Source organism: Manis javanica, chromosome 4 (assembly GCF_040802235.1).
Source record: "Manis javanica isolate MJ-LG chromosome 4, MJ_LKY, whole genome shotgun sequence".
NCBI classification, from domain to species: domain Eukaryota; kingdom Metazoa; phylum Chordata; class Mammalia; order Pholidota; family Manidae; genus Manis; species Manis javanica.
The window spans coordinates 80206091-80218830 of NC_133159.1; positions in this window are offsets into that span (position 1 = coordinate 80206091).

Here is a 12740-nt window from a genome sequence, read left to right on the forward strand (position 1 = left end):
CCTTTAACCCCATTCCTGAAAATCCTCAACTGCACATAAAACCCCTAGACAACGCACCACCATGGGCTCTCTTGACCCCTCCTGGCCTAAGCTAGGAGCTCTGTTCTCTCACTTTATCTGTAAATAAAAGCCTCTACCTTGCTCTCTCCTACCTGGAGTGTTTGCAAAGTTCATTCTTTGACTCTGTGAACAAGAACCCGGTATCACTATGACTATAGTGAGTGCCTGAAAAAGGGCACCAATGTTTAAGCTTACATTATTTCCATTGGGCAATTTAGTTTTTCTGAACTAATCCTTTTATTGCTTAAATAAAATAAACTCCTTAGTGTGCTGTTAAAGACAGATTCCTGAACTGGTCGGAAATTACTAGCATACACAGTTGCAGCCCTGGATAGTGTCCACCATGGGCAGACAGGGATAACGTGCCCAGTACAGAATTGTGCCCAAACAGGCCCCAATTCATGGAGATGTGTCACTCCTTAAATGCAGAAATAAATAACCCATGCAGCAATATCTAGAAGTCCTTCTGAGTATAGCAATACCTAAGCAGCTTTCTGGATTACAAACTGGTTAATTATGTTTTGAAATTAACTATACATCCCACAGAGTATTCTTAAATATTCTAAAGGTTATTCGAGGGAAAGTTAAGAAAACTTCCCTTCCATGTTTTCAGATACCCTAGGTCTTCTTAAAATATTTTTAGATACCCTGGGTCTTTCTCAGGATACAATGGTCTTAACACTGGAACAAATTCCAGGAATGTTTAAGTGGATGCAACTTCTCTTTCAAATTGAAATTACCTTCATCTATCTCCCTATTAAAAACAGTTAGCTTATTTGTTTGTTTATTCATTCATTCATTTTACTTAGTGTTATAATTTATATGCCATAAAAAGTACAAATCTTAAGTGTTCAGTTTGATGAGTTTTGTTTGTAAATACCCATGAAATCACCACCCCAAACAAAACATAGCACATTTTCATCACTCCAGAAAAGTTCCTTCATGCTATCTTCTAGTCAATTTTACCCTGCTTGCAAATGAAATCACCTTTTGACTTCTATTGTAAATTGCCTGTTTTTGCGCTTCATATTTATTGAATCAGGTAATGTGTGTGTATATCTTTTCACTCAGTGTTTCTGAGATTCATCCATGTTGCTGTTCTTTCAATTTTTCTTCATTTTTATTTGTCTTCCCAGTGGGTTTCAGCCCCGACAAGTTCACTATGGTTCACTATGGATTCAGTGAGACTGAAGAATGACAATGGAACATTCTTGGGGTGAAAGGGTTATACCCAACTTTATTCCCGTGGTGGCAGGTCAGTCACTAAAATCTAGTTTACCTCAGAGCAAGTGTGCATGCAGCAAGCCGGCCTCTGCCTCGGGGCCTCTCTGCTCCAGCAGCCTCTCAGTCTCTGTTCTCAGTGCTACCATCACTCCAGCCTCTTGTTTCCTGCAGTCATGCAGCCCAGAGAGCACTGGGTGGAGCTCTTTGCATAGAGTCAGTAACAATGTATTGCCCACATGTGTGCAATGAGCAAGCCAACCAGGGTCAGGTGAGAATCCTGGCTATAGGAACCTTCACTTTCTCTGCACATTGCTGAGTGGTGTTCCATTTATGGATACACAACAATCTGTCTACTTGTTCTCTTGTTGATGGACACTGAGGATTTCCAGCTTTGACCTGTTATAAATAAGGCTGCTATAGACATTCTTGAATTAGACTTTAATTTTTGTCTTTCTAAAAAAATTCTTATTTTGAAATAATTTCGAACTTATTGAAAGTTGCAAAAATTAAAATGGCACAGAAGCTCATATACCCTTTATCCAGATTTATCTATTGTAAATAATTAAATTTTGTTTTATTATTTGTGTGTGTGTTCTTTTTGTCTGTGTGAGTCTTTTCATGAACCATTCAAAGGCCCATTACTCCAAAATTATAGCCTTTTACTCCTGAAAATGTCATTGTATATTTCCTTAGAACATGGGTATTCTGTAATATAATCACAATGCAGATCTTCCTCAATTTATGATAGGGTTACATACTGATAAATAATTACAAGTTGAACATGACATAAATTGAAATTTATTTAATACACTTAACCTACCCTAACCTACCTTAAACATGCTCACAAGAGCACTTACATTAGCCTACAGTTGAGCAAAATCATCTAACAAAGTCCATTTTATAATAAAGTGTTGAATATCTCACATAATTTATTGAATACTGAACTGAAAGTGAAAAGTAGAATGGTTGTATGGGTGCAGAATGGTTGTAAATATATTAGTTGTTTACCTTCTCTGGAGAAAGTGAAGGTTCCTGTGGCCAGGATTCTCACCTGGCCCTGGTTAGCTTGCTCACTACACATGTGTGGGCAATACATTGTTACTGACTCTATATAAAGAGCTCTGCCCAGTGCGCTGGGCTATGTGGCTGCAGGAGAGCAGAGGCTGGAGTGGTGGCAGCACTGAGGACAGAGACTGAGAGGCTGCGGGGTCAGAGAGGCCCAGAGGCAGAGACCAGCTTGCTGCATGCAGGCTCGCTCTGAGTGGATGGGATTCTAGTGATTGACCTGCCACTGTGGGAATAAAGCTGGGTATAAACCCTTTCACTCCAAGGAAGTTCCACTGTCATTTCTTTGGTCTCACTGAAGCCATAGTGAACTTGCCTGGGGCTGAAGTCCATTGGCAAGACACCCTCATGATCGTGTGACTGAGTGGAAGCGGTGGCTTGCTAGCACTACCCAGCATCACAAGAGGGGATCATACTGCATAACCCTAGCCTGAGAAAAGGTATAATTCAAAACTCAAAGTATTGTTTCTACTGAATATGCAGAGCTTTTGCATGATTGTAAAGTCAAAAAAATCCTAAGTTAAACCATTGTGTATAGTTTTTGATTTGGGTGACTTTAACATCAATATGATACTCTGATCTACCAATCATATCAGAGTTATGTCAGTTACTGACCCAATAACCTCCTTAACAAAGTCCCCTACTCTCCTCAATACAAGATCCAGTTTAGGATTAGCTATTGCTTTTAATTGTCATCTCTCTTTAGCCTTTTTTAATCTGGAAGGCTAAAGCCTTCCTTTGTCTTTACGACCTTGATGTCTTGACAAATACAGTACCCCCTCTCTTTTAAAAAAAAGTTCCTTGTCTTGCCTGAGGGTTTCAGCTCTGGACAAGTTCACATGGATTCAGTGAGACTGAAAAATGACAATGGAACATTTGGGGTAAAAGAATTTATACCCAGCTTTATTCTCATGATGGCAAGTCAAGTGCTAAAACCCTGTTCACCTCAGGACAAATCTGCATGCAGTAAGCCAGTCTCTGCCTCTTCCTTTGTGCCTCTCTCCAGGCTCTCCCTCTGCTCCAGACTCTGCCTTCACTTTCAGTCTCTGTTCTGCTCCAAGCCCTGGGTGGAGTTCTTTATATAGCAACACAGGCAACATTGGCTTATTGTCAACAGGTATGCAAGCATGAGCGCAGTAGTAGGTCAATTATATCATCAAGTAGATTAAGATCAGGTGAGAATCCTGGCCATGGGAACTTCCATTTTCCCTACATTCTTATTTTGTTTTGATGTTTTTTCCTGTTAGTTTCATATAATGCATTCTGGATCAGAATACTATGTAGGAGATGTGGTATCCTTTTCAGGGTACACATTTCAAGACATGAGATGTCCATTTGTTCTGTACGGATTATATTAATTTGAATTGCCCAGTCAAGATGTTTTTTAATTTATTCACTATAAAATTACCATTTTCTCTCTGTTGTAACTAATAGGTAGTATATGGGGTGGGGAGATAATTTAGGACTATGAAAATATTCTGTTCCTTATCAAAATTTCCTCTTATATTTAGCATTCATTGGTGATTCTTGCCTGATCAATCTTTACTATGATTATGGCAAAATGACAATTTTCCAACTTGCGTATTCCTCCCCATTTACTAGTTGGCTCACAACATTCAAGTGTAATCAAGAGCCCTCTCTTCTGCAGTATTATTAATTTATTTATTATAGTGTTTTGCCTATGGGTTTCAGCCCTTGACAAGTTTACTATGAATTCAGTTGAGACTGAGGAATGGCAGTAGAATGTTCTTGGGGTGAAAGGGTTTATTACCCGGCTTGTTCTCCTGGAGATAGGGTCGAGCACTAGAATTACAACTGCATCCATTAGTCTGTAAGTCTGTAATCTTTCATCTCTGCCTCTACCCAGAGCCCTGGGAAGAGATCGTCATATAGTGACTCAGTCAATAATAGCTTATTGCCTATGGGTGTGGAAGCAGTAGCCTAGCAGTAGGCCAGTATGACATCCAAGTAGTTTAGGTTCAGGTGAGGATCCTGGCCATAGGAACTTCAATTTTCCCCATATACAGGTATAAATTCATTAATTTCTATTTCTTCAATTGTTTATAATCCATTACTGTTTTTATTTTGGTGCACAAATTATCCCAAATTTGGCCAAGAGGAGACTCTTCAAGATAACTCTTGTATTCTTGTGATATCACCCCCTTAATTTCTGGCTTAACTAGATGTTACAAGCTCATTTTATATGTATCCTGTTCCATCTCTGGAATTTGTCATTTCTTTGAGGAGCCCTGGCTCATCTTAGTGAAGAATGATATTAAAGACCAAGGTCTAGGTACTAGGTGTGATCATTGCTATCAGAGTTTGTGTTTTGGTCCTTTCAAGGGACAGAATTAAGAAATAGATAAATGCTTATAAACATAAATATATAAATGTATACCTGCAAATACATATCCATACATACTTATGCCCATGCACTTATACATGAATATACACATCAAATACATATTTTAGAAATATGTATAAATTCACACCTTAGTTCTCCAATTCCAGTCTATCCCCTCAGGGTTGTTCCTTATCTTATTTCATTTCATATCTGTATGTCTCTTGTTCTGGGGGATCTCTAGTTTCAAAAACATCAATACATTTGCTCAATCCTATAGCATATTCTAAAATAGCTTCCGAATCACTGCCCATTCTACTACAATAACAAATGCCTAAAATGAGCTCAGGGTTAACTTGTAATTCTTCCTAGCCTCCACCCTGACCTAGACTGAGCATGTATAATGTGGATAAAGTGAGGGTTCTTATGGCCAGGATTCTCACCTGGCCCTGGTCGGCTTGCTTACTACACGTGTGAGCAATAAGTTGTTATTGATTGTATATAAAGAGCTCCACCAGCACTCTGGGCTGCTGTATGACTGCATGGCTGCACAGCTGCAGGAGAGCAGAGGCTGGAGTGGTGGCAGTGCCCAGGACAGAGACTGAAACAGCTGTGGGGGTGGAGAGGCCCAGAGGCCGAGACTGGCTTACTGTATGCAGACTCGCTCTGAGTGGATGGATTTCTAGTGATTGACCTGCCACTGTGGGAATAAAGTTGGGTATAACCCTTTCACCCCAAGAGCATTCCACTGTCATTTTTTCCATCTCACTGAATTCATAGGGAACTTGTCTGGGGCTGAAACCCATTGACAAGACATATAATCAAATATTTATTCATAAGTCACTTGGCTTCCTCCCTTCTTCTTTTCCTTCCTTCCTCAGTTCTTTTCTCCCTCATTTCTTTCCTTGCAGTGTGGTTATAGTATTCATATGAAATACAATTAGATTCATTTGTTTTGCTTTCAGTTTTTCATTCCCTCTTCCCTTCCATTCTTAGGGGTTGAATTTAGTTTTTGAGTACATAGAACAGGAATATGTAGAACATAAATATGCTTTCAAGTTCAAAACTACACAAAAACATATTCTCAGAGAAGTGGTACTCCCTTCACATTATTCTACCTTATTTCCTCCCACTCTTTATGCCACCAAGTTCATGTTATCTGGTTTCTCCTTTAGTGTTTCTTTTTGTAAAGATAAGCAAATATATGTATGCATCCTTTTGTGCATCTAAAGTAACATCCTATATATGCCTTTCTGCCTTTTTTAAAACTTAATGTACCTCCTGAAATTACTCCATTTCAGTTCATACATATTTTCCCTATTACTTTTTACAGCTGCATAGGATTCATTGTATGTCTGTGCCAAAGATTTTTCCATCAATGTCGTATGCTTGAATATTTGATGAGTTTCTGATATCTTACAATTTCAAATAATGCTACAAAAAATAATCTTGTGCATATGCATTTTTATGTTTCTGGAAGTGTACTGACTTCCTTGCACATCTAAATTCCTAGAAATAGATTTGCTGGGCTGAGGGGTGAATGCATGTATAATTTGTATTAGTATCTGTATTGCCAAATTCCCCCCTAATTTTTTCCAATCTTAGAGTGATATACGAGGTGTCTGTTTTCCCCATTGCCTTTCCAAGGAGTAACATTATCAAGCTTCTGAATTTTTGCCAATGTTATGGGTAACAAATGAATTTTAGTGTAGTCTATTTTGTATTTCTCTTTTTATGAGTGAGGTTGACCATCCTTCAATATGTTTAACGGCCGTTTTTTATATCTCTTTTTGTAAATTGTCTATTTTTGTCATTTACCCATTTTTCTATAGGCATTTTTGCCTTTTTCCTCCAGTTTTATAAGTTCTTTATAAATTTGAGATATTAGCCCATTACCTGCAATGTAGGTTGCAAATATTTTTTTCTAGTTTGTCATTTGTCTGTTGACTTTGCTTGCTGGTTTTTGACCATATCAAACTTTTAAAATTATTATTCCTTACCTTTATCATTTTTTGCTTTTAGTGCATCTGAATTTTTAGTCATGGTTAGAAAGTCTTTTCTGATACCTAAGTTATAGAAGAATTCACCCATGTTTTCTTGTAGTTGTTGTTTAGTTTCATTTTTTACATTTAGATCCCCGATCCATTTCGAGTTTATTTTGGTGTATGATGTAAAGGAATCGATTTAACTTTCTCTTTTTTCCAATGGTTAGCCAGTTGTCCTAAGACCATTTATTTTAAAAAATTACATATTTGCACTAGTGATAATAGATACTACTTTTATCATATACTAGACTTTTATATGCAGTTGGCTCCATTTCCAGATTTTCTATTTTATTCCATTGGTCTATTTTGTGCCAGCACCACACTTTTAAAAATACAGATGTTTTAGTATGTTTTAATATCTGATAGAACTAGAACCTTTCTCTTCAGCTATTCTTGCATCTTTATTTTCCCATATTGTCATTAGTATTAATTTATCTACTTCCATAAAAAAGCTCAGCAGAATTTTTCTTGCAATTTCTTTAAGCTTATTAATTAAACAGAATTGACATATGATGATGTTGAAACTTCTAACCAAGTCTTTCTGTTCAAATTTTCTTTTGTACCTTGCAGGAATGTTTTATAATTTTACTCAATTTTATATAGGTTTTGAATATTTCTTGTCATGTTCAATTTTAAATATTTTCTATTTTTTCATGCTATTGTAAATGGGCTTTCTCACCCATTATATTTTCTAAGCAGTTGTTATATGTATGTATGAATGTTATTGATTCTTGCATGCTAATTTTATATCTTGTTACTTACAATTCTTTTATTCTTTGAGGTAATTTTATTGTTGATTCTCTAGGGCAGAGGTTGGCAAATATTTTGTGTAGAGGGCCAGGTAGTAAATATGTTAGACTTGAGGGGCTAATGGCCTTTGATGCAATTATTCACCTCTGCTGTTGTAGTGCAGAAGTAGCCATAGATAAGTCACAAGTGAATAGATACGACTATATTCCAAAGAAACTTCATTTAAAAAACAGGTGAAGAGCTGACTTTCACCTGTGGGCCATAATTTGCCAACCCCTACTCTAGGGTACACTATCATGTCATCTGCAAATAGAGAGATTTACTTCTTATTTTTCAATTCTTCTGCTTCTGATTGTTTTCTGTAGTCTTATCGCTTTTCCAATTCTTCTGCTTCTGATTGTTTTCTGTAGTCTTATCGCTTTGGGTAGTACAACCAGACAATGTTAAATAGTAGTGGAGACAGCAGGCATCCTTGTTCCTGACGTTAGTGTAAATGCTGCTAGAGTTTTCTCATTAAGTAAAAGGCTGACTTTAAGAGTAAGGTATATATATTTTATCATGTTGAAAAAATACCCATCCATTCCTTTAGCTTAAATAAATGGACAACAATGCTCCAAGATGCAGGGACATTCGGGAATAATTAACTAATGCTAGGAGAATAGAATAGACAGATGAAAGATGAACCTAACTCTGCAAGCAGAAAAAAACCAAAAAACTGAAACAAAGAAATCAAAGCCACCTTAATGATCAAGGATTGGTAATCAAGTCAACTTTGTATGTAGAGTTGTCTTAAGATATATTTAATTAGTAATAATCTTAAATTGTTTAATGAATCTCATTATTAGTGATCTGTGATGACAGTTTAAATTTATTTTCTATTACTTCTGTTTTAATTATTAAAACCTCAAGTTAACATCTTTAAACAGAAATTTCTGAATCCAAGTGGGTACTTATGTTGATTACACTACTCTTCTGAAAGGGTCTGTCTTTCTGTAACTATATTACAGAGAAAAGAAGTGGGAAAATTATGGAAACAAATGATGCAATAAGGAAGATTATACTGATTCTACCCCTAATTAGCCCCTAGGTTTCTCCATACTTGGAAATTGTTCCCAAAGAACAAGGGTAGTTCCTAGGTGACTAAACTGGGATGGCCTTCGTGGCATAGCCATGTACCTTGCTGGAACAAGCTCAGCCTATGGCCATGAATCTGTTTTGGAACTAGTTCCCCAGCCCAGACTTTCTATTCCTCCCAAAGAGTTTCTCTTTTGGGCCCTGAATTAGTGAGACATGACTATCTCAATCTATCAGAAAGATTCTGGTAATGTTGAACCTCAAAAGGAAAGAGGCTGAGATCTCAATCTCTTTCTTCCCAGGAGGCTGTCTGAGGCAAACGTTACCATTATTGGTTGGGGCTAACGAGAGCTGTTTGGAGAAACGGTCTTGTAAGGATGTTCTCTTACATATTTCCCCTGGTGCAATGGGTACCTAACTCTCCTTCTGGTTGTATCAGTAAGAGGAGCTTCTCAAGTACCTCTTTTCTCGACAAAGATGAATTGTTCCCAGTCATCGCAGATGTCTACTTTGTCAGAGAAGTGATTGGTAGTTTCTCTTAAAAAAGTTTTAAGAACAAGTAGTACAAAGGAAGGAGTGGTTGACTTGGCAGGGGTGGGGTTGGGGGATAAGTGGTCAGCAGTGATGTTTGTAGTAGACCATCAAAGCTTCATCTTAAAGGAGGAACAGAGTTGGGAGTGAGAATGTTAGGGCAGGAAGTGATTGGAATTTAGGGAGAAGGAAAAGCATATTCAAGAGAAGACCACAGGAATTCAGAGAGACAGGCGGAGTTTATGTCATGACTGCCTCTGTGTAGAATGCTAAGGATCTCAGAGTTTATTTTGGCCATGAGGAACTAGTGAGGAATTCATTCATTTGCATCTCATTATCTTTCCTGACATGCATGCATCACCTCTGTGCTCCTGACCTCAGGTAAATATTATCATCCTCTCAGGAACCCAACCAGTAAATCTCAGAATCAATCTAAAATTTTTCTTCCCATTAAATAACAATCTTGTCCATCCCCATCCAATTTGAACGAAGTCATTTCTTTCCTATCTGCTGTGTGCTGCCCTGGCTCTCATGCTCACAACCTTTTACCTAGATTATTTCAAGAGTGTTCAAACTGGTCTCTCTGCTTGACATTTTCTTTTGCAATCCATCCTACATATTACCACTAGCATGGTCTTCCTTAAATAAAAGCCAAGGTCACTACCCTTTCTCCAAATTTGCAAGACTCCCTCTTACATTCAGAATAAAATCTCACCTGGCTAGCTTGGTATTTTAGACCTTCTACAAGTTAACCTCCATTAAACATTTCAAACTTTTCTCTGATTTCACATCCTTTTTTGAACCTCCATCCACACCAGGCTTAATTATCTTTCTGCATCTGCTTTGTCCCTTCTTGTCTGTATCTTTGCTCCTATTACATCTTCTCCTAAAGCCCCTTTCTTCCATCTATTTTTCAAGGGTTGGCCCAAACCATATCAGCTGCATAACAAATTACCCCAAAATTTGGTGGCTTAAAACCATGATAAGCATGTATTATTTCCCACAGTTTTGTGGGCAGGAATTTAGGAGTACTTGGCTCAGCATTCTGGCTTGGGATTGCTCATGAGGCTGCAGTCATCTGAGGCTTCATTGGAGATGGAAGATCTTCTCCCAAGACTGGTAAACTGGAACTGGCTCTTGGTGGGAGTCCTCAGTTCTTCTCCCAGGCTGTCTGAGTATTCTCTGTGGCAGCTGGCTTTTCCAAGAGCAGGCAATCCAAGAAATCAATGGAAGCCACAATGCCTTTTATGATCTTGTCTCAGAAGTCACATGCCATCACCTTCACCATACTCTTTTTGCCATACAGATCAGCTCTCATGTGAGGGAGATCACACAATGGCATGAATACCAAAAAGCCAGGATCATCCAGGAGTGTTGGAGGCTGGCTAACACAACATCTATCTCTTCAAGAGGCTTTCTAGATTCCTTAACTCCATATGCCCCTTTTCTCCCTGTTCTCAATAGAGCTCAAATTCTTTAAAAATCAGAGCTCCCAAAGATTTCTCAATAAAATCACCTTTTTTCTTCTTTAGTTAGTATTATAAAATGTAAACCTGAGAAAGTCCTTTGGTTAATTATCAAAGGACGTGGTGCTGAGGAACCTTGTTCTCCAAACCCCTAGACCATGAACTGTTGTTTGGAACACCTATTAATGAGAACAGAACACTTTTTTCTTGCCTGGGAGATGTAAAACATCCAAGTTACTTTGATTTAGACAAGCAACGATGTACAGTGCAGAGGTTCAGATTAGGGATTTTTGGACACAGTCTTTTACATTAATCTTAAATGTATGTTTTCAGTGAAATAGAACCCCGAGTCTACTTCTCAACTAAGGTCTGATATTAACCTCTTTACATACAGATTTGATTTGCTATGAGCTTGTTAAAACATTTTCATTTAGATTCTACCTATAATGACCATTGCCCTCTGCCCCCTCCCCACCATGCCCCATTTCTTCCCTTTTTTGGAGACAGGCTCACAATTCCTCTGCATGTGGTATCCTTTGCTGCAGCAAGTAAATAAACCTAATTTTTTGGAGTGATAGGATTGTCCTTGGTGGTCTTTATCTGATGGGATTTATGAACAGATGAAACTATCTGAGCTCACATTAACTGATTTCATTGTTTTAGAATCACTGATGCTTCTTGAACAAGGGTACCTTTTAGAATATCTTGCTCAATGAGTCATTCTTATCTTTCCTCTGACCTATTGTCTATTTCCTAAATATATCTTTCCTCTGAAATATAATTTATTTCCTACATAGACTATATTTCGGACTAACCAAGCATGCCCTTCCTTCACTGCTACAGACTCCAAGATGATACAGTCACTTTCTTCCAAGGTTCCTAACTCTTCTACATTATTAATTCAATTTATTAGGGGGTTAGTGATTTTCCCTTTTGTCCTCCTGAGTGACTGCTTTGGTCCTAGGATTCAGCTACCAAAATCATGTTCTGAGGCAAGAGTTAACTGAAAGCTCTAGACAAAACTAAGTATTTTCTCTTTTGTGTTGTCAGAGTGCCTTGTTCATACTTCTAATATGAAATTTACCATGTTTATTTTATTCATATTTTTTTCTCTACCAGCCTCTGGAGAACAGGGATTATGATCTGTTCATTACTGTATCCTCTGTGCCAGGCCTACCTAATTACCTAATTGTTGAATAAGGTTATGAAAATGTCCACATGGCAAATGGAGAATTTTGTAGAAGCTCCACTTCAGCAAAATTTAGACAGCAGATCATCCCTCCCCATTCCCCACCACACTACTATAACTGGTCCCTGTGATTGTTATAATCTCTGTTAGGCAAGTACCAATTTATATTGAGAAAACACAAAGGAATCCACTGTTTTGCAGGCTACTTTAATATGGGCCAAATTTAACACATAAGCCACTTTATGTGTGTGCATAATGCAAGATTTTATTTATTTTCTACTGACACACTTGGTTTTCTCCAGTTGCCTCTACTGAAGACAGGGACTCCTAAGTTACTGTACCTATGCCAGTCAAATGCTAGGGATAATGATTTCTACATCATAGGGTCAGACAGAAGAAGAATGCTGTAAACTGTACTGTGTTTCTGATTCTGGGAGTAAGGCCAGCATTAATACAGTGTACGATTGTTATTTCTGAATGTTCCTTTACGAAGAACTGTGTTTCTCAAACTTTTTGTTCGATCAGACCCACATAAATACATTTTATATCACTACTTGGGACTCAGATACAAAGACTGGAATATGTATTTCTCAAAATAACGTTGTGGTACTCGATATTTTTCTATTTTTTTTATAAAAAGTGGGCTCTCTATCCACCAAACTAATTTCACAATCCCCTAAAGTTTATAACCCACGTTTGGAAAACTACTGGCTTGGAAAAAGGTTTTTAATTTGTAGACATCCTTCCCACATTTCCGTACATCTCTTCCTAGTCTCCGACTGTTGGGTTTTCATCTAAACGGTGACAGTGCCCTCAGTTTTGTGAGTGCTCTGTGATGGGGCAGCTCCGTGGGCTCCTTTAAGAGGATGGTAACAGCCCTCCACAGCGGAGTGGGGGTGGAGTGGCAGGTCCCACTAAATCCCCAGCGCAGGCCAGGCACGCTTTTCCAGTTCTTGTGAAAGCCTGGGTGTGGGTGTGCGGAGGTGGGAGTAGGG